The 23,109-nt window shown below is 39.4% G+C and overlaps 1 protein-coding gene across 5 annotated transcripts in view; it reads left to right on the forward strand.

Annotated features, from left to right (window-relative positions):
- The window catches only part of ITGA9 (integrin subunit alpha 9), a 205,811-nt gene that overhangs the window by 47,818 nt on the left and 134,884 nt on the right, over positions 1–23,109 (forward strand). The gene's annotated exons all lie outside the window — the stretch shown is intronic.

Here is a 23,109-nt window from a genome sequence, read left to right on the forward strand (position 1 = left end):
TTTTGTCTTGCTTTGTTGTTACCATCACTTTACTCAAAATAAGGAGGCAAAGTTTTATTTTGGCAGGGGCAGCAAATTTGATGTATTAGTTTCATAAGGTGTTTTCATTTTTGACATGGCGCTGATAATGGTATCTGCATGGGAATGACAGGATAATGTAGAATCTGTCCTGAAGCTGTTGGACGCTCAGGTTTGAGAAGCACGCTGGTTCTCATTTGGGCTTAAAAATACCAGTGGGATAACTGAATTTCATCTGTATCATGAACCTAGGAAATATAGGAAGCATGTTCCAGAGGTGGTAGGACAGAGAGGGTGTCTGTTCTTCATGTGACAAAACTCTTCTGGGCCTGCTAGGACTCATTATCTTTGCTCATAAGCTGCTGTTGAAGAAATGCTGTACAAATGCCATTTTGTTTCCAAAGTAAACAGAATAGTTCTTTTAGAGAACACACTCTCTCTCTCTACATATATGTATGTATATAAAATGGATTTGGAAATTATACAGAAAGGGGATTTACCTTTTAAACCGCCTAAGTCACTCATCTGCACTACCACCCTATAGAGCAGTATGAGGTAGTATGATTGTGTGGGTGAGTTGCATATCCTCCTTGTTGAAGGACAGATTCCCATAGAAAAATATGACCTAACCTTGGAAGATGTCAGTTGTTAGTGCCTTATTTTTGAGAAACCAGTGGGTCCAGACATCACTAAGAGTATAAACTTTTCCAGGAAACTACTGTGTACCTAAAATATCATGAGAATGGGAGATAAGGTTCATCCTTTGACTTTATCAACATTTTATGCACGGTTGTTGAGAGAAAATAAAACAAATAAAGGGAACACCATGAAGGAAATGATGTCATCTTAAGTTTATGGATCTCTGAAAAGGGAATATATATCTTCCGTGGGTTTTTTTTCTGTTTGCTTCTGGAGCAACCTTTGGTTTCTGCTGAGGAAAAGCTTGTGATGGAAAATGTAGACATAAAATTGCATTTTCTAAGTTAGAGTAGCTGTGAATTTAATAATTCTCATTTTTCTCAAATAAGCACATCTGTTCAGGCTTCTGTGTATTGAGTTTAGGTGGAAAGGCATGTGTCCCTTTTTATCTTAACAGAATAATAATCACTTTCACATTAGTCCTATTGAAGTTTTTGGCTACTATACAGCATATATTAAAAGGCAACCTATGCCCAAAAAACTGTTTCATTTATTGTAGCATTTGCAGCTGATCTTGGGATTGCAAAGGTAAGAACTATTTTTTTTTTTTCTTTTTTCTGGAGAGTTCCTGGAAAATTTGACTTTTATAGTCAAGAGAAACATTTAGAAATGTTTAGATATATTAACTTAAAACAGCTGGTTAAAAAACGAGTCTATTGGCTTTGTATTTTATATAAGTGGCTGTTTTTCGCAGTTGGAAGAATCACAGGAAGTGTCATTTCTGTGTATAAGGGAGGATGCAAATAGTGGAGAAAGACAATCCGTATAATTTCATGGGAAAGGTGATATCCTGAGAGTACATAACATTAGAAACATCAAAGAGAGACCTCCAGACTCTGGAGGAGTGGAAATAATGAGGTTGTGATCTTTTACTGATATCCTTAAGTAACAGCTAGTTTAAAAACAACAACAACAAAAGCAAGAAGAAAACCCAAAACTTGAAACATAAGCCTCCAAAATTCCAACTGGAATTTCCCTTGATCACAGTTTTACAATGGAATGGATGATTAAAGGCCTGTGCTTAAAGAATTTTTTAGTATTTTGCTTAAGCACTCCTCTGTCCTTTTGTTTTCTGCTGCCTCCATGGCTAATGAAGTTGTTTGCAATTGCATCCTTAATCTACTCACCTTATTCTGTGTTTGAGTCCTTGGTGTTAAGTAGACTTGTGCATTAACAGGATGCTATCAGTTCTGTAATACCTGTGATGAAGGATAGAGAACCTATCTGGACTTGTGCATGACCTCATGTGCCAGCTTGACAAAGTATCCTAGGTAAGCAAGGCACATAGTCTAATTTGACACACAGCACAGATCCATACATTGCCTTAGTTGAATGAAAGCCTGTGCCAAGCCTTGCTGGGTGGCACTGTCTTAGCGACAAGTAGTCGTTGCATGCTGGTGACATAGAACTGTTCTTGATTTATTACACAAATCACTATGAGGATGATGGTAAAAGCCCCATGTATGGTTTCTACAGGTATTAAAGAAGCTCTTCCTGGTTTTCTAGCTCACTATGTGCTAGCCAGCTGAGTTGTCTCTTGCTACAGTTCTCTGTTGTCTCTGTGTAATGTGAAGGTTCTAAGAGCTTCAAACACCATGAGCAGTCCTGGCACAGGATTAAACCGGACATGGCATTTAGATTTTCCAGAGATCTTTATCTTCATTGACTCTCTGGTTGTTGCAAGCAGTCTCTTGTTGCTTGTCGTATTAACTCTTATTGGTTCCAGTCATAGCTGGTAGGGAGGATGGGGCTGAGAAGTGATGAAACTTTTCATAACAGCATGTAGGCGAGAAGCTCATGCTGTTTGTACAGTCAGGGTTGGAATAAAATGTTACCATTTGAGCAAAAACTTTACAACTATGTGTTTTGTTCTCTGCTGGACTGTGCAGCCAAAGGTTTTCCTTTTTACATATCTCACCTCTGTCTCCTGACCTTTTGTCAGGTCCCTGAAGATACTCTGAGCTGCTGATCTCACATAGCTTTCTCTGTAGTGCTCACAAAATACAGTCACTGTATGTGATTGTGATTTTTTTTTCCTTGTGTAGCTCTTCCAGTTATCTGAGAGGGATGTGCATGTTTTATTCTTTTATTCTTAATGTGCTCTTTCCTAGAGTCTGGCTGGCAAAGCATTCTGCCCCACTGTTATGTATAATGTTGAGATGACATCACTTTGATCATTTGCCAGACATCTTCCTGAAAGCTGTCTGACAGTGAATTAACATCTCTGTGTTAAGGTTTGACAAGTGTTGTTACAGGATGGAGGGAAATGCCCTGAGACATTTAAGCTTATTTTGAAGTATTTCTTTATTTATAATGGAGAAGCACTCTCATTGGATTTGGTGGCTGCAGGCTGAGACTTGTTGCTCATATGTGTTGAGGTCTTCACTGAGAATCTGGTGTTGTGTGAGATGATTGTATGTTAAGCATGGATGATAACCATGCTTTGCAGGGGAGGGGGGTGAAAACCAGTGCCTCGTGAACTACAGCTCCCCTGGGTAGTGACCCAGCTGTCCTGCTTGCTTCTCTGTGGGAGAGGAGAGAAATTGGAGCAAGTCAGGGGATAATACTTGAGGCACAGACTCATTTCACAGCAGCAGCTATGAAAACTTCATCATGATTATCTAGAATTTCTCAGGATTTGAACGTCTGGGCAAACAAGGGGAGCAGTGACCTATTCCAGCCCTTAGCAGGAAGTTTATAGTCACTAAGAGAGACGAAAGCTGCTGTGTAGTATTGCCAAGAATGATGGCTGCAGTAAGAGAGAGCACTAAGACCAATACCAGAGTTGATATCTTAGGACTTGTTTCTTTTTGTTTTATTTATATTTTTCCCCTATTGCTGAGCCAGTGGGGAAAAACTGTCAGGCTGATCCAGATGTGGCCATAGTGTATGTTCAGTATTAAAGGCTGTGGGATAGGTAAGTTGATCATAAAATGCAGAGGCTTATTTACAGAAACATGTCTATTGAGACAGTTCTGTTTTCCAACACTGTGCAAAGTGTGCTTGTAAATTGTTAACACAGCCTGGCTTCCCTCTGGCAGAATGAAATACATACTGTCTTGGCAATGTGAATATGGTGTGTTTTGTCACCTTGCTCTGATGTGATCAAACTTCTCCTTTTGGGGACCAAGTAGAGGAGAAATTGTGAGCTTGTTCTGAGAAACTCATGTGGGTAAGGGAAGAACAGTTAGCTGCATTACTCTGGTCTCCTTTTCATTGCCTCTTAAATAGTGGGATTTAGATGCACCAGAAAGAGTATTATGCATTGGCAAGAAGGCTGACACCTTTAAGCATTAGCAATACCAAAATTTAAGTATTGTTAATTATCATGGGGTTGGCTTTTCCAGCAGCTTTTTGCAGGGTTCATCAAAAGCAAGTCTAGATCAAATTCAAAACTGTTCCGTGCATTGTGGCCAAACTGAAGCAGCCAGATTTTCCTGGCACTAATGTCCTTTCAGAGGAAACCCATGCTGCAAGTCGTTAAGTGCTGCAATAACTGCTAGGGCTGGTAGTGCCCTTGTGTGGGAGAGCAAATCATGGCAGATACTGGACTATGAGCTGTTTGGGGACGTTCAGCTTCTGGGCAGTGTAGCTAGTAAGGCTGTTTGGTCTTAGATCCTGAGGTCAATGGGAGGTGTTCAGCTTTGATCTTGTTGGCAAGGGTTTTGTCCAGATGCACTCTTCTGTCCATTTCCCCAGATTTTAAAGAAATCACTTTGTTGTTTTGTTTTTTTTTTTCTTCATCACACTGATTTGTGATGTAAATGGATGGCAGACCACTTATGCCTGGATGGAAAATATCTGTACAAGGCTTCTTGATTACAAAATCAAAGAGCAAGCAAAAATAAATCCCTATCCTGTTCCAAATTTTAGCAGAGTAACTAATTCTACATTAATTCACTTTCGTACTTCCACTTTAGTCAACATTTATGTAAAAAGACCAAATGTTTAGTTTATGAACCAAGCAGAAATTTGTTGTCTGGTGTAGCTGCTGTCAGATAAATTTCATACAATAAGTTAATATTAAAACATTAATAAATCCAAGTAGTAAAATGTTATGCTCCCAATCTGAAGTAGGTATCATACTGAACCAGGTTCAGTCAGCAGACTTAAAGCACAGCAGCTGTTGAAATTCTGCTTTGTTTTCCTTGTGTTTCTTTCTTACCCATCTTAGTTCAGCTGCCATGTTCCTTGCTAGTCCCTAATGGGATCCAAATCTTCAGACTTGAGCCCTTTGATATACTTGTTCCTTTGATATATTTTGTAGTTGGGAGAAAAAAAAAAATTGTTATTTTTATGGATTTGAAAAAAAATAACATTTCTTTAATTTTAATGAAGTTTATATTTATTTCTGAGGTGTATATGAATCATGACACTTTGTCATTGCCCTTAAATACTTAATTGCAGACTTATGCCTGGCTGTACTTTTTGCTCACTGATGCCTCCTTGTCCAAAAGAGTGCCTCAAAAGAAATTTCATTTGCAGATTAAACCTTCTGGAAAACCAGTAGGGACAGATCTAGGCCTGGACAGAGGACAACTCTTTTAGAGAGGAGAATACAAGAGATCATAATTTGGGAGAGGTCTTCCATGGAGCTCCTCTAAGAGGATTCTTTGTTTTTCCCAGTGACAGCACTTCTAGGAAGTGAGTAGCCAAACAGGTAAAAGAGGTGCTGCACTTAGTGTTTGCAAAAGTCATTCCAAAAGACAGGTAATGATGGAAAGGAATATTTTTTTTCTGCTTTTTCTGGCAGTCCTGGTTAACCAAACAGCTTGTTTTTGCAGGTGGAATAAAGGAAGAAAGGTGGCAATGCTACTGTTTTAGAAACATTCTAAGTTTGTTTTTCATTCAGAGTTACACAAACTAAACATGTGATGGCTCATTGTGCTGTAAAAGTTTATTAGTACTTCTTTGGGACAAATTTACACTTGCAGGGTGGGGAGGGGGAATATGCTTAATCCCAAATGTTAGACTCTTGCTACAGAAAATTACAATAGGGGATGGCTTGTTTGTCTTAGTGATTTTCCTGTTTATAACACATGGAGGAGTATCAGTCTGTGCCGTGATCTTGGACACACATCTACACATCAGCTTATCCTGTCCAAACTGGGGGGTGCCTAAAATTACCATTTTGCTAGCTTTAGGAAGGAATGAGCAAGGCACTTCATCAGAAAACGCTGAAGGCAACTTCCAACAGAAAACTCCTCTAGGCTAGAAAGAAAACAATCAGTTTTGATGGCTGTGGATTCTGAGTGTGTTCCAAAACTATAACCTCCTGATAGTCAAAATAGATAGGGTCTCCTAGGAGTCTCATAGAGAAACTAGGTTTGGTTTGGTTTGACTGGCAACAAGTAATGCTAATCCAGTGCCTTAATTCTTATTGAAAGTACCTGATAATGTGTTTGAAGAAGTGTGGGAGTAATGTGTTGCAGGCATAGACTTTTTTGGGAAGAAAATGCCCCAATCCTGTTTTCCCCCTGACTTGTACCTTTAGTTGTGGCACTGAATTCATCCGGAACTGAGGTTTAGAAACAGTTGAAGAAAGGCCCATACTCTGTACCTCCAACCTCACTTTCATGCACCCATCTGTATTTCTGTATGTAATGAGATAATTATTGCTAGTATGTCTGTGCTGGTGATAAAAAGTTGCATCACTGGCCATAGACTTCCAGTTTGTTGCAAAATTTTCATCACTGACTCCCTTTGTAGAACTCTGTGACATCTCCTAGAGTCTCAGTTGTCTGAGGGAATGTTTGGAATTCCGTACCCGGAACCTGCAAGTTGTAATATTCTACTTCTGCTTCTCCAGATACTTGAAATTGGAAGCTTTCTGGGAGTTAGAATTATTTTCCAGTTGTCTACGATGTTTTTGACTTGAAGGCATATGCTTCAGCTTGTTCCCTGAGTTTATATTCAACATGTTCTTAAGAACTGGATGCGTTAGACAGGCTTTTTGGTCTTCAATATGTGAACATACTCTAAGGCTAAGACTGGATAATAGCCATGCTGTAATAACAAGTAAGAATGAAAAGGAGAATAATCCTGAAATAGCTTATGCTGCATTTATTTTGTCCTGCGAGAAGAACCAGGTCTGGTGCTAAATTCTAGGCTGAAATATAAACAGTTAACTCTAAATCTAAGAGAATCTAATGTGAGAGTAAATTTACTACTTCCTTCTTTTGGCACATACTCTGCATTTGCTTCAGACTTCCTTAGTTGAGAAAATAAATTAGAAATATAACTGATTAAACTTGTCATGGCTTAGTAATTTTCATCCTATTAGCAGTCATCTGGAGGCAGCTTCTCATTTGGCAGGAATGGATATGAAGGATCTGACATTAAAGTAATTTTGGTGAAAAGAAAAGAGTGTAGTAATAGGAACAGCTAACAAAAAATATGCAAGTTAAAATAGAGTATGTCCGATGAATTTGTACATTCTTTCACACATTTTTGACCTGCTAGGATTTAGCAAGCATGAAGTGAAACATACTTCTAGCCATGAAAAGGGGGTTTCAATGAATCTTGAGTGTATGTGGACAGTCATTGAATGGAAAGGCTTTTAAAATCCATTCCAAGTAAGAGATGAAGCCCTGTCACTGGATACATTTGGTTAATGTACTTCTGCTCTCAAAGCTGAAAAGAATGGAAAAATTGAAAAGCCAGAAACTTCATCATACTACAGCAGGTAAAAGATAATGAAATACATGCAAGGTTTTTACCTTCTTGCATCTTCCCCTCTCACCAAAAACAGGTAGTGGATCATAGATGTTTTAACAATGGAATAGATAGCTGAGGTTGTATCTGAGATGTCCTGAGTATTTTTAGGTTTTCAGTTCTCAAATAGGAAATACAGAGACAAAAGTTCCTGCAAGCGCAGTGTTGAAGCAGCATAACCTGGAAACCTGGAGTTTTGTTCTTAGGGTTGCATTCTGTCTTTCAGGTGCTAACTCTTTGAAACAAGAGTGAAAAACTGGCAATCAGAATATATGTATCATATTCTGATATATATATATATATATATATATATATATATATATATATATATATATATATATAAATAGTTTTCTTAAATAAAGCTTTCTACATTCAGAGAAAACAGGTGGATTCATGCAATTGTAATAGCTACAAGCTACTCCTTTTAAATGATTGAGAAGATAATTGTTTATTATTGAAGGAAACTACTGCTTCTTTGCCCTGGTCAAGAACAAAAGCCTGACAAATTCACAGGGTACAAATCCAATTTCATATGAGAAATGTTACCCCTGTGAAAATGAGTTTGGTTTCCATTTGTGCTATGTGACACCCCAGCAGATCCGAGGCGATGGAGCTATGAGCAACCTAATCTAGCTATAGATGCCCCTATTTGTTGCTGAGGAGCTGGACTAGATGACTTTTAAAGGTCCCTTCCAACTTAAACCTTTCTATGATTCTAAGATGCCTGTTGCCTGAGAAGCAGCTTGCCTGGGAACTGTTCCTGTTTTGCCCCTGTTCAGCGAGCTGTGCTGCTCACAGTGAGGAGGAGACTTAAGCTGTGCAGCTGTAATTGGCATCACATGAGCAATCCCTTTGACTTGGAGATGTTGGTGGAGGCCCTGGCACATGCAGGCATTCAACCAATCTACTGCTCAGCTGCAGGAAGGGAGCTGGAGGAGGAAGTTTCCATTTTCTTGTGTTTCCCGCAGCATTGTTTCCATAAAAGCTGCCCTGGTTTGCTCTTGGATAGCAGCAGCAAAAACAATGAGCTTGCTTTGGAAAGCCAAGCTGTGGATCACAGTCAGGTTTGGAAGCTCCGTCCACAGTCTGTGCCAAGATAGCACAAGCACTGCAACCCTGGCAATAGAAATCCATAGCAAAAACTCTCCCTGGTTTTAACCAGGGGTGAGATTTTGCCTGGAGACCAGAGGAGACCTTTCTCTATGAAAAAAAGTATTACCAAAGCCTTCCCGAACATAGTGAATATTTCTAGAATGGGAGTATGGGTCAGTGTTAAAGCTGGTTTGGGTAGTAATTCCACATGTGGCATTTCTGTTCCTGCTACATGCACAGGAGGAGGCTGTGCTGTGCACCTCTGCTTGGCTGCTACATGATTACACAGCTGTAATGGCAAGTACGTTCTTCACATGAAGTTACTGCATGATGCTTTGCTGTGATGCTGTAGCCATCGCAGGCAATAAATATTGTCTGGAGGCGCTCTTTCTTTAATTTGTCCCTTTCAAGAACTTGAACGAGTGCCAGAATTTATTTTTAAACTTTATATAAGCAATTTAAATATTTGTGATGGTTCATTTTTCTTTCCTTACTATTTTGGGAACAGACTTTATTTTGCTTTGCATCGTTTCTGATCACTTTTGATGTTGGTTTTACCTCTTCCCTTTTGTAAGTAGATGATCTGATGTCCTGTGTTTACCAAAAGCTGATGGGTTCAACATGGTGATGCTTACCCTGGGGAATGACCAGAATGTATTTGCAGAAGTTCTGCTGTGCCCTTCTTTTGCCTCCTGAGACAGCTACCTAAAAATGTAATGTTTCTGACTTCTGAGCATGGCTCAGGAGAGCTGAACAGTGAGCAGATAGTTTAACATGTACTTACATACTATTGCTGTTAGTCTCTAACTCTTGTAAATATTTACCTTGTATCTGTCCCCACTTCCTTAATGCACCAGTTCTTCTATTGTCAGCTTTTAGAATGTGGCAAAGGCAAAAAGGACAAGATTTTGCTTGATAGAGCTTTGTTGGTCTCTCACAATTGTTTTTCTGACTGCTAGGTCTGTTCGGGAGCTGCTGCTCCTACGTGTGCCAGAGGCACAGAAGCTGTCACAATTCCTCACTGTCTTTTCACTACAAAGTCAGTGGTATTATTACAATACAGCAGGACATATAACTTTAATGATTACATTGCCTAAGACCTGTTTGTTTCTTTTGTGACTGATTGCATCAGGTCAGGGTTTTTGATTGTGAACTGTTAGGGTTGGGGGTCTGCCTTTGGTACAAACTCCATGTGTAAACAACAGCAGTACTAGTGGCTAAAAACACAGGGAGAGAGTCGCTAGGATGGAATAGAAACGTGTAAGGCTTGAATATTTGAGGGGTGACTTTCTTAAAGTAGACACCCCCAAAATAATCCAAAAGGGTATACAAATGATCTACTTCTTTTGGGAAAGCAAAGTTTAGGCTGGAAGTCCCACAAGAACTTTTTTATGTTTTTTGTTCTGGATTGTCTGTGTTGCAGAGATATTTCTAGAGATGGATGTGCTCTCATCCTTCCAGTTTCAGTCAGAACTAGAAATACAATAAAGGTCAGAACCAATTTATAGGTGTAATAAGGGAAAGAAAAAAAAAATCAAAAGCTTGTGAAGAGTCAGTCCTTAGCTCATGTAAAGCTTTGAGTATGATGTTTGTTTGTTTTTCACTTAGCTGCAGTCTTTGCCATGTGAACAGTGCACTGTTCTGCTGGTGGTTGAGAAGCAGCAACTGAAATTAAGTAGGTATAAGGAGAAAATAAGGAGTATCTGTGACAAATGTGTAGGTGTATATATGTATATATTTCTCTATATATTAGATATAATTCTAATATCAACACGTGAGAACTATATAAATAAATATTTTTCTAATTGTCATATTCTTCCAGTATTCCTATAAAGCCTTTATTTATTTATTTATTTATTTTCTTTCTTCTCAAATTCTGTGAGTTTGTAGGGTTGGAGAACTTCTTAGGGACCTACATAAGGGCATGTAGTGACAGGACGAGGGAAAATGGCTTTAAACTGGAAGAGGGTAGATTTGGGCTTGATATTGGAAGATCTTTTCTGTGAGAGTGGTGAGATACTGGGACAGGTTGCCTAGTGAGGTTGTGGATGCCCCCTTGCTGGAAGCATTCAAGGCCAGGCTGGATGGGGCTATGAGCAACCTGATCTAGTGGGAGGTGTCCCTGCCTACAGCAGTGTGGTTGGAACTAGATGATCTTAAAGGTCCCTTCCAACATAAACCATTCTGTGATTCTATGTTTCATGTGAGGTGAAAGGTAATCAAGTCAGCTGGATAAATACTTATGCTTTGCCAGGTATTTTGCAAAGAGCTTGTTATAAAATAGCTTAGATCAGTATTTGGGAATCTTCTTCATAACAACACTGACATTATTCCTAGAGTGCTGCTTTTCTTTTTACTGCCTCTCATCACATTCTGCTGAATACATTACTCCAGTGCCAGGATGGATGGTAGGTGCAGGCCAGGAGACAAAAACTGATGTGTAGCAGTTTACTCTTGCCAACAGCTCATTATTACCCCCCAAAAGCTTGATTTATGACCCCTGGAGAGCATGGTGTGTAGGTTGGCTTGGGTTACCAAGGAGCATTCTGCCAAACTTACACTCCACCAGGAGCTCACTGGTCCATGCTGGACCCATGTCTGACTAGAAGCTTTGACAAAGGAATTTAGTGCACCATTGTTGCAAACTACCCCCTCCATTCATTTGCATACAAATTTTGAACAGATCAAATATTCATCTTTATTCTCACCATTTGGTCTGTGCTTCTTCCTCAAAAAAGATTATCATTCTGAGAAGTAGCAAGAAGTGATTTTGTTTTCTTGTTGATGCATATTACCATATCTGGGTATGAAAGGCAAGCCTGTATCAAGCTGTGGTCTGCAGATGATTATCTTATGTACATAGTAAACACAGATGATAGAAGTCTTGGCCCATGGGATTGCTTCACTAGACAGATGGATGGAAATAACTTAAAATATGCGAGTTTTTCATTCCCTTAGGAAAGGCCCTTTGGTCAAGAAGTGTCTATGCAAACAAATCTTTATTATTAAATCTGTGTTATTACCACTAATTTACTAATATTTTGATTAATATTTACAACTTCTCAGTATACACTTTCGGTTTATCCTCTATTTTATATAAATCATACATTTTTGAGAAACAAGCTGGAATAAATTGTAGTCATTTGTCTGACAAACCCTTATGCTGTTCCTGATATCTGTTACTTTGGAGTTGGAATGATGTTGCTTTTTATGGTAATTATATTTACAAAGATTGTCCCTAGACAAAATTTGTTTGAAGTGAAAACATATTCAGGAGTAAGCTTATGAGACATCTTCTCAAGGAAAAAGGAAAATACTTAAGGCTGTATTATATAAAATACATAAACTCCTAGTGTGACTTGAACTTCTGCTGTGCTACAGCACGTGAACCAAGCCATGGAATGATCAAATCCCAGAATGGCTTGGGTTGGGAGGGACCTTAAAGCCCATCCAGTTCCAACTTCCCTGCCTTGAGCAGGGACATTTCTCTCCAGATCAGGTTGCTCGTGGCCCTATCCAGCCTGGCCTTCAGCTCATCCAGGGATGGGGTATCCACAGCTTTTATGATAAAAAAACAAACAAACAAACAAAAAAAAAACCCACAAAAAAAACCCCACACAAGTTTAGGAGCAGTCCTTTGCCCTTCTGATCTATTTACCAGGACTATTCTTACCCTCTTTACACTAGGATCTCTGCTGGGTAATGCAAGAAGGGAAATCCCTGGTGGGAATGAGAGATGGCTGCAGCTCTTGCTGCAGTGCGTTTTATTCTGTATAATAGATCCCTTTCCAGTCTGCATTTTACAAGGGATAAAAGGTATTAATAATAAACCATATGCAGCACATGCAAAAAATGCTGCCTCCATAGAGCAGAGCTAGGTATGGGTGAGTGAGAAGGTGAGCATGGCCTTGTCTGATGATAGTTGTGGAGTGCACTGTGCAACCAGCTGTAAGTAGAATTCTATTTGGTTGGTTAAATCCATACCGACAGCTCATCAAAACTTGTTTCTGCCTGTTTGTTTGTTTGTTTGTTTGTTTTTGTTTGTTTGTTTGTAACTCTTAATGTACTGATACTTTAATGCAGCATTTGCATTTGTATATTCTCAGCAGATTACTCTTCGGGTTTGGTAGAAAGACTGAAAACAAGTGTAACTTTTGTTTTTGCATGAAGAAAACTTTTTTTTTTTTTCTTTCCCCCCTGTACAGCCTCTCCTAAGTAATGCAAAGGGATTGAGCCATGATGCTGAGCATATTTCATTCCAGGTGAACTATCAAAGTTTGTTACGCCATAGTTCCCTAGGGAGAAACAAGTGATTCTGTTACAGGGGAAATAGCATGACTTAAGGTGTGGATTTCTTGGTTTGTTTTGTTTTCTCCTGGAACAAGATACCAGCAGTAATCATTTAAGAGAAAAACTGCTAGCTGTGCTGGCATAAATGATAGTTCCAAGCATATCCGAGTGATACTCATCTCACCCTGCTTTCTGTCTGGAGCCATTTGCTTTTGGTTGTCCTTATGATTAATGGTAAGAAATACTTCTAGGGCATGAATCCTCTCGCTTGCTCCACATGTGTTTTAGTGGAAGGTCAGTTGCACTCATTGATTACATCTCCACTGGCTCCCACAGAAGCCAAGAGGGCTTCTCACTGGAGGTAGGCATCTGGAACGTACTTGCATGTGTTTAACCAAACAAATCCCACTCAGTCCAGTGTTGTCTCACATTATTTGCAAGTTGAGAAGGAAAAATGATCAGCTGATAATGATCTGATTTGTTTCCAGTATTCTCTTCATTAAGGGAATTGGATTGTTTTTTAGTCAGAGAGCTGAAATAGAGAAGTGGCACAGTGAAAAACTTACTTTTTCCTCCCATTCTCTGCTGCCATATAACAAGGCAAGCACTAGAGTTTTTAGCTATAAATTTCAACTCAACATGGGACATAATAAAGTCTAGCTGAATGAAAAGGAATGAAAGCTAGCACAACACAATTGCTGTCATGTGTTCCTCCTCTTGCTGCCTGCTGGCCGTGGGCTATAACATTACAGGAGTCTTCTATGCAGGCAAATCCTGCTAATTTTCTCCATCTTCACTGAAATGTGGTGTGATGGCTATCCAAAATTAGTGAATGTGTACTCCTGTGTTATGTCTGATTATCCTACATTTATCCCTGCCTTGCTTTTAAAACAGCAACCAATGCCATGTGGGAGTTGGTCATAGCCTGTCTGTTGGTAGTCGTATTAATAGTTGGATTAAGACTCAGAGAACAACTCAACAGCTGTGAAAGATGTTAGCTAAATGGTCTTAACTTATGTTACTCTCTCTGGAGAGTTCAAAGTAGCATTATGGTTTACTTATTTTTTGTGTTTGTAATGACTGTAAAGCTATCTTGCTTTTGAAACTGTATTTTACACCTAATCTTTAGAAAACTAAGCAGGTGTAAGGATAGGGCTTGCTTTGTTGGAAATGGAGTGCATGTGAATACAGTAGCAAAACTCATTTACAATATTTGCCATCATTTGTGAGTTTGCACGGAAACAGGCCGTGCAATGCAGAAAGCAGAAAATGGGAATTTTGATACAGGGGGTTGGCTGGGGACTTCAGCAGGATCAAGTACTATAAGATTTTGCTGCTCCCTGGTAATGCCCACAGCTGCTTTGAAAATTTCTGCAAGCGAACCTGCAAGAGAGCAGGCACAATTAAACTCAGATATGACTTCTACGTTAGCATTCAGAGGCACTTCTACCCTGGTGTGGAGAAGAAAACTTCTCCTAAATCTTCTGTGAAAACATTTTTTTCCCTCATGGATGGGAATAATATATGTTTTAATTTTTTTAGGGGGGATTGGGGAATGGATGTAAATCTTAGGAACTGAAAATATACATGAGGTGTTTGAGATTTTAATAACTGATACATGATTTGGCTATGAGAGCTTACAGATTTATTCCTATGTCTTTGCTTGCTTTGTGATTAGCTGTATCTCCAGGAAGTTACGTTACATTTTCTTGGCCCCTCTCAGGTCCCTCATGGAATAAGGTGTTGATGAAACATTTGTTCTCATGTTCCCATGTTGAACAGTGGAGCTGAGATTTCATCAAGGTTTTGCTGACTCATGTGCTTTACGAGAATTACTGTGAAGATCTTTAACATTTTTGCCTCTAGTAACAGAAAAGTAGGAAAGAGAAATAAAATGTGTGGATGAGTATTATCAAGAAAAAACATAAGAAAATTGTATTCTCTCCACTTTGTTCTGCTGTGTGTTGTTTTGTTTTGTGTTTTTTTTGTTGTTTTTTTTTTAATTCAAGTTCCAATTAGATCTATTTTTTTTATTGTTTTTTACTGCCTGATAATTAACTTGATTCAATGCAAAGCAAGCAGTAAGAACTACTTAATCCATCTCCAAACAACTTACTATCTATTTTTAGGTCTGCTGTTAGACTGAAACATTTAATCAGCATCTGTCTGACAGGCTGAATTCCAGCTAGTTTCAGAGAGAGAGGTTAATGGAGTGGAGGCAACAGTAAGGTATCTTTCATGTAGTATGGTAGGAAATGGTTGAGCCATTGTTACCTCCTCTTCTAAGCTGAAGTAACTGCTGAAACTACACAGTGAGACCTAAGTAATATCAGTGATACTGTGAAAACAAGATAATGCTTAGGGCTTGTCTCCTTATGTGAAGCCGCTACACTGAGTGTGGTCCAAAGTGCACCAAAATCAATGGAAAGTGTCGTGCTGTTCCGAAAGGGCTTTCATGAAATACAATGACAGTGGTAGCACTTGGCTGGGAAAAAAGGATTATGGAAAGTAATCAGATATCATAGCCTTTCTATAGCAAACAGCGTTTTTGCTGAGACATAGAAATGAATGTACTTCAGTCTCTGTTGAGTTTTGTAACCCCATAGATGAAGAGCGGGTTTTTTTTGACACCATGGGAAGGGGAAAGCTGCAGGAAAGTAATTGTTCTTGCCGTCACTGGATAAAAAGAAAGAAACAAAATATGTGTCACTGACTGCTGCTGTGGGCAAGCATGCCTCTACCACAGCAGTTATCATCCCATGCACCCTAGCCCAACATGCAGAGTAGCAGCAGCCTGGATGGGTTTTGGGTTCTCAGCAAAGTAAGGAGGGATCTGTTGCCTCAGGTTAGCAATCTGCTTGTGAGTACCCTCTGTTAGGGCATGCAGAGAGGAGCTGGGCATTTTCAGCCCTGCACTGCTCACATGCAGTTTTAAGTTCTCTCACCTTCTCGGAAGATGAGAGCATCCCCTCTCGCCAGACCACTGGGACAAGTGGTCAGATCTGAAAGGGTCACACTGTCTCTGTGGGTCATGGACCTGGCATTTCCACTGATGGACAACAGGTGTGAAAACAGCATCTGCAAATCTTATGCCCTCATCTTGTCTGTAAACTGGGTCCAGTACATAATCCTCTTGTACACAGCTGCCTTGGGTAGCAGCTTTTGCTGCTCTCTTTTTAGCGAGCTTTCCTCTTCCCTAACTCTCATGCCTACTTGCGATCATTTTCTTTTACATGGACTTCATCCAGCTACGTGCAGAGACAGTGCTGAAGATGCCATTCATGTCCGTGTTTCTCTGATCTGTTCCAGAGATACCACTTTTTCCCCATGCTAGCTGGCACAGTCGCTGATTTCTAGGCCAGGATCCACAAGAGTGGAAGCTCAGGCAGTAGTGTGCAAGTAGTGTTTAAAAATTCAAAATGTAAACATGTAAAATAATCTAAGCACTCAAGCTCAAGCTGAAATTGTGACGGGGAGTTTGTTAATTTAAACAAATTACTTTTGGACATAGGAGTGCTGTTCCTAAAAATGTTGTTGACTAAAATGATGTGCACCCCGCTCTTTACTACTTTTGCACGTAACCTTTTTGTGGCTAATGAAGCTGTCTGTATCTGCAGGCCCTGTCTCATGGCTTCTACCCAGAAAGTTCACAGTTTTTTTTCTGTGAAGATTTATGGCTGTGTAATAAACATTTTCCCAGATTAGCACAATGATATTTTAGGTATCAGAGTTTAATCAATCAGTATGTGAAAGAAACCTTGGCAGGGCAGGAAGCTAACAAAACCATAGCACTTGGAGTCTCCTGGCTTTGTTTTTCAGCTGAACTGCCATTGCCCTGTACCCAGAGGTGAAGAAAACAGACTGCTTTTGTATTTGTTCATAAAGCAACATTGTGGGTTGCACTGCTTGAACCCAGCTAAATCTACCTACCAATATCAACCAGAGTATGAAAACAATGTTGTATGGAATCTGGTCTCTCTAAGATTCCTGAATATACTGTATTTTTCTATATTTTTATTCCCTTGTATTAGGAGAGAAGCTCACAGTTTGGGCTCCGTACATGCAATAGATGCTGCTCTCTCAGCTCCATGCTTATCTTCCTTTGCTTTCTGTTGCCAGGTCTGTCTCTGTAGCTTTCTCCCAGTCCTTCTTTTTGTTGCCATTTTTCTCCATGAGAGCCAGATAGAATCTGTTTTTTTTGATGTTTTTATGGCTCTGCTGCTTTCCAACTGTGTGTGGCTGCCATGCTTGCTCTGTCACCAGTCTTCCTACAGAGTAACTTAAAAAATGCCTTTCTTAATGAACAACCTCACACTATACTATGATTTCCTGACATTCATTAACTGTTTTATGCTCCCTGGTTAATCCTGCAGAACAATAGGGCTTTTTAGCCTTGTTACCTGGGAGTACAGGAGTGATTTTATCAAATGATAAAGACATCTGAGTCAGAATCACTGTTTGTTATAAAGCTATGTTACTTGTGCTGCAATAGATGTAGCTAGCAGGTCAACTCAAGAGATTCTAAATTCAGTATCTTTCACAAAGAGATATGAACAATGCTTCTGTTCTTCTTTTTCAAGTATGCCTTCATCTATGTATGTGTTATCTTCAGTTAAACTTTATACTTTTGGCACTAGTGTTTATTTGGACAGCATCCTGATAATTTATTATAACCACTATTTTGTCCTGTGGTAGTGGCTAGTTTTTGTGCTGCCTAAAATTGATGTTTTTTGTGTTGTTGTTGACATATGTAGAAACAGTGATTTATTCATTTATTTATTTATTTTTTCCTTCTCAGTTTTCTAGGAGAGTTCCCAAGAGCCTACAGTAGTGAATTCCAAAGCAATGGTTAGAAATATGAGAAAATAGATCAGTCACCTCTTGTTCCACTGCTCCCACACCTGTTCTGTTTTTGATTCCAGTGATTATGTAATGTGCATTACTCTCTAGTAACAGATAAAGTTTTTAGTTGATTCCCTACAAAGGTGAAAACTTTCCCACAATTCCACTTCTGTTTGCACATGAAGAGGAAAAATGGTGCTCTCATAAGGAAGCTATAATTCTCATTTTGGTAAGCAGAGATCTAACCCTGTACATGCATGTGCCTTTATGGATGTTTTCTGAGCCACCAATCACTGGTAATGTAGTCGCTTCTTCATTTTCATCAGAGTTCACTTTGTCAAGGTCAGTATTGTTCCAGGATTTAAGTACACAGTGTGCCTGCCTGAGCATCCCATGAGCTTATTGCATACGTAATTACATGCCACCATGTTTCAACACAGTGCAAACAGCATGACTCAGGGCATGAAATAACAGTGAGCCTCGGCCAGGCAGCTCTTCATACAGTACTGTTCTTCACTAACGTAATTTCTTTAACAAAAAAAAAAAAAAAAAAAAATCTTGTTTTTTAAAGTCAGACAAAGCAGTTCCTTTTAAGAAACAGGTATCTGAAACTTCAAAAATCAATCTCCAGGTTTAGTTGTCTATGTCACGCCTACCACTGACTTCTAGATGTACAGAAAATGCCTTTTTATTTCTCTAAAGTTAAGCTGACACACAATTTCCAGATGTCAGTGATGTGTGATGATCCTTCCCCCTGGGATTTTTCTAAGAACCTGAACTTTTCTTCAGGTAGAAAGTTGAAGCCCAAGAAAAGTTCAGGGAAGAAGCCTGCCTGCCATTTTTGTACAGGCTTAGCCTACAAAACGAGAATGTATCTGGAATTCTGAATGAAAATCAATGGGCAGGGTCGTGTTTCTGCCAAGAACTTGTTCTAGGGCTGGTTTCAGTGGGTTGGTTTCTGTGTGACCAGGTCAAACTGAAGTGAGTCCATCTACACTGCACTATAATTCTTGTTTGTGTTAGTCATACCATACTGAATGCTATCAGTATTTTCACATCAATAACTCAGTGGCATAGAAATGTAGCAGTGGTGTTTGTCTTAGTGTATCTTTGATCAGAAACAGCATAAGCAACATGTCTGTAAACACTGCTGAAAACTGTGCTGCATTGTTAGCTTAGAATGCCTTTTCATCAAGGAAACACATTTTGTCTGTTCAGCAATTAAAGTTTTAGGACATGTGGATCTTTAAAGATCCTGTCGTGGTGGTTTTGTTGGCTTCTTTGTCCATTTCCTTTCCTTCCCCTTCCTCTTCCCCTTCCCCTTCCTCCCCCTCCCTCCCTCCCTCCCTCCCTCCCTTCCACCAAATCAGAAATGCACCTTTATTTGTATCTCAGTGCATGGTGGGTAAAAAAAAAAAGACATACCCAAATTTGATTTCATTGCTTCATCTAACCCAAAGAAGCAGCTCTAATTCCTTGTAATAAATCTTTCACTACCTTGGGCTAGGGTGGATGTTACTGTGATTTTGAGAATCCCAAGTCAGTATAGTCATAGTCCGTAGGCACATTGTTGTGTGGTATTTTTTTTTTTTACCAGGGTGATCCACAGTCCCAAAAGAAATGAATCTTCCTGTGGCTGAAATTTTGAAGCTAAGGGTTATATGGAAGGTCATGAACACTCTCATACAGGAAGACTTTACCAAATGGTGCAGGAAACCTTGAAAGAATTCTGAGATTATGTCTGAAAGCGTGTGGAACTTCTCCTAGCATGAACATCTGAGACAAGACTACTCCTGCTCTGTTTCAGAGGCAGATTTGTAATGCACTATTCACTGATGAAGCCTTGGCCAGCTCTTCAGCTGGAAGGCCATATTTTATTCAGTTTTTTGGACTCAGTGAGAGAATCGTTACAGTTAGCAGAGCAAACTGGTTTATGTTAGCTAAAAGCATCTGTGCTCTTCATTTCTAGCAGAAGCTCCACATGCTTTTCAAATGTACTTTTTTCAGGCTACTGTCATACAGGAAGCAGGAGGTGGTTCTTCCTGATCTGTTCGTATCACTACTCACTTTTTTCTTGTGAGTGGTACCCAATAGCATTAACTAAATTATTTCTCTAAAGTGCCTATTACATTAGCTTTATCAAAATTAGATTTTGTTTGTCATGGCCTATCTTTTCAATTTTCTCTCTGTTTCTGAATTTCATCAAAGTCCTTTCTAGTTTTGGTTAAACTTAATTTGGTATCACTTGCCGCTTCAGTGCTTGTCTATTTTTTCCAGTCACTTAAAATTACATTAGACAGTGGTCCTTGCTTTTTAAATGTCAGATTGCCCTCTTAACCTCTAGCCATGTCTCTTCTATTAATGGTTTAACGTGCTGAAAATTCTGACATGAATCACTCAGATAAGGAAAAACGTTCATGTGAAAAAGAAAGCCTGTAGCTTGGACCTGAGCATCTTAGAAATAAAAGCTTTTAGAGACAACACCACATCAGTAGAAAAACAGCCTCACACATGCCTCATGCATGCACACATACATTATTAACAGTTTAACGCAATAAAAATTCTGGCATGAATCACCCAGAGAAGGAAGAATGTTTGTGTGAAAAAGAATGCCTGGATTTGGGGATCTTAGAAATAAAAGCTTTTAGAAACAATACCACATTACTAGTATTACTTGTTACAAAAATCAAATGAACACACAAAGGAAAAGATGAAATAATTGCTTTTCTCCTCTCAAACGTACTCTGTATTTTGTAAATAACTGTGGAAGCAGTGAAGTATCATCACTGAACATCTAAAGATAGGAAGTGTTGCTCATTTACATGCTTTGGGTGATTTCAGGTCTGGACTGGTCTGGTCTCTTCTCTTCTGTTTCTGTGTTCGGTCTTTCTCAAAATACAAATAGACTCCAGAGTGTTACTGGTCCCTCTTTGGTTCACTGTGAGACATCCAGTAACTTTCCAAGTGTCTGTAGTTTGACAAATGTGATACAAAACGTACTTGGAGTTACCACCTCCAGCAAAGAAGAAATCCCAACATTTCATCTTCAAGGCACAAATCCCTACTGTTTGAACTTGAAGGAATGAAGGAATCACTTTATTAGCTGCTACCACGAGCTGTCACCATCTACTTTGTGAACCAGCCAGTATTTAACAAGCACTCCTGACCACCCAGTCTTCTGTTTAAATCATCCAGAGTTTAAAAAAAAAAAAAAAAAAAGAAATAGCAGAAAACACACAAACCCTTCCACCACCATCACCAAACTTGGCATTTCCCGGAGAGCTTTGTTTGGAGCTGTCATTTCTCTAAGAGGAGATCTTGTATATTTGAAGTCCAGAGCTGGGAGTTCAGAAGTCTGAGTTCAATTCTCAGCTGTAAAGCAGGAATCTGGTGTGAAACTGGGGAAGTATTTATGATTTTTCTTTTGGTTTCTGCCCTCTGCCTTTCCCTGTGTTGTCATGCCTGTTTTCCTCCCAGGCTTTTTGCACTTTGAGTGTAGTCTCTAACTTGCTTGCAGTTCCTATGGTGATCACTTGCTTTATGTACTTGAATATTAGAGGAATGCTGTTTCTCTGAATCCAGCTTGGAATTCAGTGTAGTTCTGCCAAACAAATTAATTTGCGTCTTTTTTTTTTTTTTTTTTTTCTTCCTTACACTCCATTTTTTCCCCTGGCTTTAGATGTTTTGGCAAATACAGACATTACCAAATCTCAGTGCCATATCTTGGGTGAAACTGTGCAGATTGTTTACACGCTACTGCCAATGGTGTTGTAAGAGACTGAGCACTCCAGGGTCAAGGGCCAAGGTGATAGATCACAGAGATGCTTTTATGTTGGAGGCATTGATTGTTTGCTTTAAAATTCTTCTCATCTTCCACACGCTTTGTGTGCACACAGATCTGCCAGCTGGGCTACATCAGCCTCATTCTGTAAATATATTTTTAACTGTGCTTTCAATCATGTTCTCTTTTTGAGACCTTCTGTTGAATTGTTCCACCCAAGTCTATTTTAGTACATTGTCCAGCCAATGGCTTAAACTATGTATGCTCTGTTACAAATATCTGTTGATATTTTTCAACAAAAGCAGAGCAAGCTTTTCTATGGCTAGTTGATAGCAAAGCAGAGAAGTAAACTGAATGCCTCAAGCTTTAACACCTCGAGTTGTGACCTTGCTATGTTTCTTAATAAAAATAAGGCCTAGCTAGCTGGGAAACTTTGTGGGAATACTTGAAATGAAGACCAAAAAGCTGTAGCAAAGCTGATGTGGGGCTTTCTGTTTTGGCATTCCTTCCTCTGATTTAGTGATAAGCAAGTTTCCCAGCATGATAGCACTTTGCTGTGGTAAATGCTTCTATTTCAAGTGGACCAAAAGACTTAAGGCTTAGATTATGTCTTCTGACTTCAGGCTCTTCACTGTGGCTAAGTGAGAGCTTTGCTGCCACGGTCTATCTGGGCTGCTGAATGAAGGAGGCAGGTATCTCCAGGGAAGAAAGCTGACTTTGGGACTAGAGAGTGAGTGAAAGAAAGAGAAAACACATAAGCATCTGCTCATGAGTTTCAGTTTAAATGCTGGTTACAAGATACCTCGAGCTTAGTTTTCAGGAATTATCAGTATTACAGATGATAAAGGTGAGTTGAAGCCAAAATTTCACCCTTCCTTACCTCCAGGACCTTCAGCTTATCTCCAGAGAACAACCAAGTGAGGCAGAGATGAGGATTTGGTTAAAAGAGAAACCTAGGAGGCTGTGTATTGCACAGATCTTTGTCTGAATAACTATCAGGAACCTGAGATATGTGCTTGTGGAAGATCAGCACTCCTAGTACTTTGTGATAGAAGTCAACTGGCTGGAATTGAATTCATTATGGATGCTAAAAATTTACTTTGATTGAAAAAGAGGCTGCATGTCATGAGACTCAAAAGATACACAAAGATACAGCTCTGGGTGCCTTTACAGTTTAATGGATGCTGGGACAGCACATCAGGGATAAATAAGTATCACTGTGTTTGATCTTTGCTTGTGCTCTGAAGGGATTTACTATTTGTTGTGGTTGAGAATGGGCACAGATTGAGTTCATGCCATGGTTTTATCTAGCGCTCTCACTCCCTCTTGAATATTGAGGAATGAATGATAAGTTATTTATAGTTGAAACACCAAGCTTATTGGAAATAATCAAACAGGATTTAATGAAAGCCTGCTTGTGCTGTGGTTGGAATCAAGCTGGCTGAGCAGCCATCCTTCAGTGACTGGATGTACAAACAGTGCCTTTCACCCACAGCTGCACCCATAGCATTTTACAGACACCTGCAGGCATGTTACTGATAGAATAGACCCTCACAAGATGGGATGTGACATCACAAGGGGTGAAAGTGTGGGCTGGGAGGAGGGATGGAGACTGAGACTATACTGAAAGGAACACGAGTGAATTAAAAATAGTATTTCCTCTTACAGCAGTT

Source organism: Coturnix japonica, chromosome 2 (assembly GCF_054131305.1).
Source record: "Coturnix japonica strain WE chromosome 2, WE-NBRP24, whole genome shotgun sequence".
Classification (NCBI taxonomy): domain Eukaryota; kingdom Metazoa; phylum Chordata; class Aves; order Galliformes; family Phasianidae; genus Coturnix; species Coturnix japonica.